The 6539-nt window shown below is 39.5% G+C and overlaps 1 non-coding gene across 1 annotated transcript; it reads left to right on the top strand.

Moving 5' to 3' along the window:
* Nucleotides 1–5368: 5368 nt before the first annotated feature.
* On the top strand, nucleotides 5369–5473 carry LOC132570645 (U6 spliceosomal RNA). The gene has a single exon (XR_009555349.1). It is a non-coding gene; the product is annotated as a U6 spliceosomal RNA (small nuclear RNA).
* Nucleotides 5474–6539: the final 1066 nt, after the last annotated feature.

The following is a 6539-nucleotide window of genomic DNA, read 5'->3' as shown; positions in this document are numbered from 1 at the left end:
CTTTACATTTGATAATACTAGTCTCCATTTGTCATGATTAAATCTGGGTTGCTGAGTTTTGGGTTTTGTTGTTCTTTTCCTTCTAAAATTAAAAAAACTTTTATCAGCGATGTCCTGCTTTAGTATCACGTTTTCTGCCTTTTTTACTCTTATAACTGCCATGTTTAGTGAGACTTTATGAAGCCCCCCTTTTAGCACTTTGACTCCTCCCTTCCATTAGCAACCATATTTGGGGGAATTGGCATCACTTCTTTGAGTGTTGAAAGGCAATTGTGTTTACACAGATATCTTTAAAAGCTTACTGAATTCCCTAGAGCTGTCCCAGAGGTAAAATATTTAGAGGATAGATAATGTTCATGGCGTCAAAGTATACGAAGCAATTAACGGCTCTTGCGGGTGATTAAACACCCAAGTTGAAATGGGCGCATTTGGTAACTCTCCAAGCTCTTTGTTGTCAAGTGCTATTTAAGGCCATAAGAATTCTAGTTATCTAGCTTGTGATGCACTTTTGAAGAAATACAAGATGGGAGTTAAGAAATTATGAACTTTCATAGGCTCAGAGCTGACAAATATGGTTTGCTATGATATTTAGATCTGTATATGCATAGTTAGTTGGCTTTGATATTTGATCATCGGTAGTTATCTAAAGAGCAATGGATATGAAGTGCAAGTTATGCATATTTAAGTAAATAATCTATGCAAATTAGCCATGATCTCTTATTTGTAATACATCCCTGGAAGATATGTATTATGAGAAAATATTTGAGTTATTACTACATTCCCTAAATGTTAGAATATACATAAGGGACACACCTTTAGCATGAGAAATTTCACATTTTTTCTGAATAAAAAACATATAACAATATATTTAATATTTAAGAGCTCCATGGCGCAGAGTGGTAAAGCTGCAGTACTGCAGTCCAAGCTCTCTGCTAATGACCTGAGTTTGATCCCAGTGGAAGCTGGCTCCAGGTAGCTGGCTCAAGGTTGACTCAGCCTTCCATCCTTCCAAGGTCGGTAAGATGAATACCCAGCTTGCTGGGGGGAAGTGGAGATGACTGCGGAAGGTAATGGCAAACCATCCCATAAAAAGTCTGCCATGAAAACGTTATGATGCCAGAGTCGGAAATGACTGGTGCTTGACAGCGGACTACCTTTATCTTTACTATATATAATATTTACAGCATTTCTTATATTAACAGCATTACAGCATACAGGATATCATATTTCAGAAATCTGAGATTAGTTTACATGAAACTTCTTAAACAGTTTCTCATCTAAACAAGCATCCTAGATTATTTAATCATATAAAGGTGTCAGGGGCTCTCAAGACCATTCTCTGGGCTACTGGTACAGTTTCCATCACAGCTCCTTCAGATCAATTTGGAATTGGGTCAGCATTTGTGAGCATCATTGTAAAATGCTTGCCCCCCCCCCCCTCTATCTATCTATCTATCTATCTATCTATCTATCTATCTATCTATCTATCTATCTATCTATCAATCTATCTATCTATCTATCTATTATCTATCTATCTATCTATCTATCTATCTATCTATCTATCTATCTATCAATCATCTATCTATCTATCTATCTATCTATCTATCTATCTATCTATCTATCTATCTATCTATCTAGACATATGCTCACAATATAAGAAGCCATGTTGGATCAGTCCAATGACCTATCCAGTCCAACATGCTATGTCATACAGTGGTCAAAACCCAGAAACCTTTAAGTCTCTCCCCCTCCCCTAGTCCTGTAGAGAAATGGTAATTCAGGTAAGTTAACCAAAGCAAAAGAGGTTTTTTTCTTCAGATTCTTGGAACAGTGAGCAAGACCAGGAAAGCCCTGGAGTCTTGGGGAAAAGAAACTGTGTAATCATTGTGTTTATTGTCCAATCTCTAGATAGCTCTCTAGGCCAAAAATGACTTAGCTAAGGATTTATTGTTACAATTTTCTATAGTTTAGTTCTTATATTTTATTTTCATTGTCACTTTAGTTTATGGAGAGCTGGCAAAACATAACCCGCTCCACCATTCTCAGATGTAAATTCAGAGCACTTTTGAAGATATTTACTTAGTTTTCCCCATATGTATTATTTGCATCCATGATATGGGGGAGGGGAAACTAAGACATAAACTGAAATCACATTCTATGCAAGTGGATAGCTGTATGTTTTGAATTTTAGAACTAAATCTTGAGGAAATGGTATTCAATTAGCAATACAACTGAACATTATTCATTATTGGGGAGGGACAGTGGGTCAGTGGTAGAGCATCTGCTTGGGAAGCAGAAGGTCCCAGGTTCAATCCCTGGCATCTCCAAAAAAGGGTCCAGGCAAATAGGTGTGAAAAACCTCAGCTTGAGACGCTGGAGAGCTGCTGCCAGTTTGAGAAGACAATACTGACTTTGATGGAGCAAGGGTCTGATTCAGTATATGGCAGCTTCATATGTTCATATGGCCAGCTCCACTTTGAGGTGGTTCCTGAACAAGGTACTGTTTATGCTCCCTTTCAATCACATCTATTAACATATCATACTTACTTGTCTGAGGATGATGAGGCAGGCAAAGGATATCAGAAGTACTGCTCCATTCTCCCCAACATCTCTCAAAGTATGAACAATAATCTCACAGGTCTTTGGTCCCACCTCCTGTTTCCTATCAGAGAGGTACCTGATGGGTGCAGTTGAGTATGGCTCTCTTACACAAGCATGCTCATCTGCCTCTTCCAGCCATTTCTCTCATCATGCTATCTGAGATCAGCAGAACCTATGGGATCTCATAACCTCTGAGATATTGTTGTCCCATTTACTGTTAATAGTTGATGGGCCTAGTGTCCACAGCAGAGAGTTGCAACCAATCAAGAGACTCAGGAGCTTACTCCGATACTCATCATTGTGAACTACATTTTACTCCAAGCCAGGTAACTTTGAATTTTGTTGATGTCACAATGTACGAATAAAAATACTGTCAGGAATTAGTGTTCCAGCAAGTTATACATGAATTTATATGAAGCTGCCATTGAGTTGCCCATTGGTCTTCCAAGGTCAATATTGTCCACTGGGTCTGGGAGCTTAGGCTGAAGGCTTTCACTTCACCTCCCACTTGAGCCAGTGTGGTATAGTGGTTAAAAGTGCTTGACCTATATCTGGGAGATCCCCACTCATGCCATGGAAGCTTGTTGGGTAACCTTGGATCAGCCTAAACACTCTCACAGGGTTCTTGTAGGATAAAATGAAGTAGACAAGAATGGCATAAGTCACTTTGGGTTCCAACTGAGGAGAAAGGTGGGGAACAAATTAATGTATTGACAAATAGAACTGTGTCTTCTTGCATGCAAAGTAGTTGCTGTACCATTCAGCCACAACAACATAAAAAGAGCCCTGCTGAATCAGAGCAATAGCCCATCTAGTCCAGCATCCTGTCTCACATGGTGGCCAACGACAGGCCATAAAGACTGAGGCCTTCGCCTGATGTTGTTTCATACCTCTGGGATTCAGAGGATTAGTGCACCTGAATTAGGAGGTTCCCCTCAGTTACCATGGCTAGTATCCTCCATAAATCTATCTTATCCCCCTTTAAAGCTGTTTATTTCTGTGGCTATCACTATATCTTCTGGCAGTGAATTCTATATTTTAATCACTCTCTGTATAAAGTAGTATTTCCTTTTGTCTGTACTGAGTCTACTGCCCATCAGCTTCATTGGATGCCCTCAAGTTCTAGTACTTGGAAGAGGGCGAACAATTTCTCTTTGTCAACTCTTTCCATTCAGTGTTTAATTTTATAAACCTTTACTATGTCGCCCCTTAGTCATCACTTTTCTAAACTGAGAAATCCCAAACTTCAGCCTTTTCTCATAAGAAAGGTTCTCCAGTCTCCTAATCTTCTCGATTGTCCTCCTCTGTACTTTTTCCAGATCTGCAATGACCTTTTTGAGATATGGTGACCAGAATTGTACACAGTATTCCAAATGAGGCCACACTATAGATCTATACAGGGCATTATAGGGGCACTAGTCATTTTATTCTCAATCCCTTTCCTAATAACCCCTAACACAGAGTTTGCCTTTTTCACCACTGCTGCACACTGGATTGATGCTTCCATTGAGTTATCCACTACAACCCAAAGATCTTTCCCTCTCTCAGTTTCAGCAAGTTCAGATCCCATCAGCCGATATTTGTCCCAATTTGCGTCACCTTACACTCACCAACATTGGACTTTATTTGCCACATTATCACCCACCAAAAATTGGGATTTTTGTCCCAATTTGCATTACCTTACACTCACCAACACTGGACTTTATTTGCCACATTATCACCCACCAAAAATTGGGATTTTTGTCCCAATTTGCATCACCTTACACTCACCAACATTGGACTTTATTTGCCACATTGTCACCCACTCACCCTTTTGTGGAGGCCCTCCAGGAGGTCTTCACAGGCAGTCTTGGTTTTCACCATCCTGAATATGTTTGTGTCATCTGCAAACTTGGCCACTCACTTCAGAAAACTATAGGGGCATCACTTCAAACTTGTAGCAGTTACAAATGTTCAGGATTCAGGAGTAATTGTTAACATTTTTAGGAACTCATGGAAGTGATCATTTCCTTATTTGCACGCACTATCCAATTACTATTAGAATGTATGGCAGTTTCTTTGCAGAAAATATTGTCACCTTGTTCTCTCAGCATGTGATCATAAAACACATTGTAGCAGACAGTGATAAAAGGAAATGCATGGCTATTATTAGAGAGAGCTGACAGTATGATAAAATGATGCAAATTCTTGATTCAATCAGTTACAAGCAAGTATATAAGAAACATATGGAGTTGTCTTATAATGAAATGTTTGAGCTGTTTTGCCCTGTATTGTCTACTCTGACTGCCAGCTGTTCTCCAAGGTGGCGGAGTTCAACCCTATTGTGCTACCTGGGAATCTTTTAATGGGAGATTCCAAATATTCAGTCTACTGGGACATTCTGCATACAAACCTTGTGCCCTGCTACTGGGGCCTAACTACATGATATATTTTCCCCAGGTACATTTCAGGGATAGGTCAGCAGGCATCTTCTGAAAGTCCATGGCTCCTACATACAAGGGAAACTGATTCTGACTTGGTCTATGGGGCACAGGGTGAGGACACTGAAGTCTTTGCCCACATATTATATAGTGAGTTCAGTCACCTTGAGGTAAGCCAGAACATTCATTGAACAAGAGCAGAACTGAATACAAACAAGCAACATCACTCCTTATATACATTTGGCCTGAGTTAAACATGCCCCCTTTTGTGGGCAGCAATCCACCCTATTGGTCTCTCCAGGATCCTTCATTTGCATTTCCTGAGAGAAATGTCCTGTGTCCCAATTGTCTGGTTCGGCAGCACATATACTAAAATTGGAACAATACAAAGAAGGTTAGCATGGCCCCTGAGCAAGGATGACACATGCAACAGCCAATTGGAGTGTAGGCATCAGGTCCTGGAGGGAAGTGAAGTATGCTTCAAGGTCAAGTAACAGACATAACAAACCAGTAGTCGAAACAACCAATACACAACACCACACACCATTTCCCGAATTTGAAATAGCTCCTAGGGATGCTATTTGGTCTACTGGGGACTCCACTTGTACTGATGGGGTACATATAAACTTCCCCAAGGGGCAAATTATGTCATGCAGTTCTGTTTCAGATTGGGAAACTGGCATGGTTACATGCTTCCATGCCTTCTCCCCATGTGACACCATGGGGGCCTTTACTTAGATCCTACCCAGAATTTATAGATAATACATGTTAAAGCCCCCAGTAAAGTTATGCTTTGAAATGCGATAGAATTATAGTGAACAAGATTAAATAAAATACTTTAGGAAAAAGGAAATTCTATGTTGTAGTAGTGGTAGTGTTAATAATAAATGTTATTGCAAGTGACTAAAGGTTGTTATACTCTTCAACTAAAAAAGCAATATATAGAATGTGAATCGTAGTAATAATGATAAAAGCTGATTTAAAAGGTTAACATACATTCAAGAAGAAAGGGTTAGCTTGGATTTTCTTTAAAAAAACATTTGCAGAACGTGACGCTGCACTTAGTATGAAAATTCCTAGCTTTTCTGTGGTTGTTATAAATAGCTTTTAAGGGGGGAAAGGATACCATGACAGATTTTTGGCAGTTAATTAGCAGTTCAGGTAACTCATCAGAAAAAAGCAATTTACCTACGTTCATGCAAGCCAGTGAACTGTAGTAATTCTAATCCTTGAAATCTATGGCAAAAAAAGAGTATGAGAAAGAAGAGCTGAAGAAAATAGAACACCATTTTATTCTGAGATGTTTATGTTTTCCTAGGGATTAGTTTCCCCCTCCCTTCACTGCATGTTTGCAGAGAGAAACATAAAAACATCTCATAGCTTCTCTGTCAAGACGAGCCTGGCATTTCACATTACACTTCCAGCTCTGTGGTTTGAAAAACACAGAAGGGAATTTTCCAGAGGATTTAGATAGACATCTCTTATTCCTGCTCTGGGGAATCTGGACACTCCAGAAGG

Source organism: Heteronotia binoei, chromosome 4, assembly GCF_032191835.1.
Source record: "Heteronotia binoei isolate CCM8104 ecotype False Entrance Well chromosome 4, APGP_CSIRO_Hbin_v1, whole genome shotgun sequence".
Taxonomy (NCBI): domain Eukaryota; kingdom Metazoa; phylum Chordata; class Lepidosauria; order Squamata; family Gekkonidae; genus Heteronotia; species Heteronotia binoei.
The sequence above is the reverse complement of the archived record's forward strand: the minus strand, read 5'-3'. Positions and strand labels throughout refer to the sequence as shown.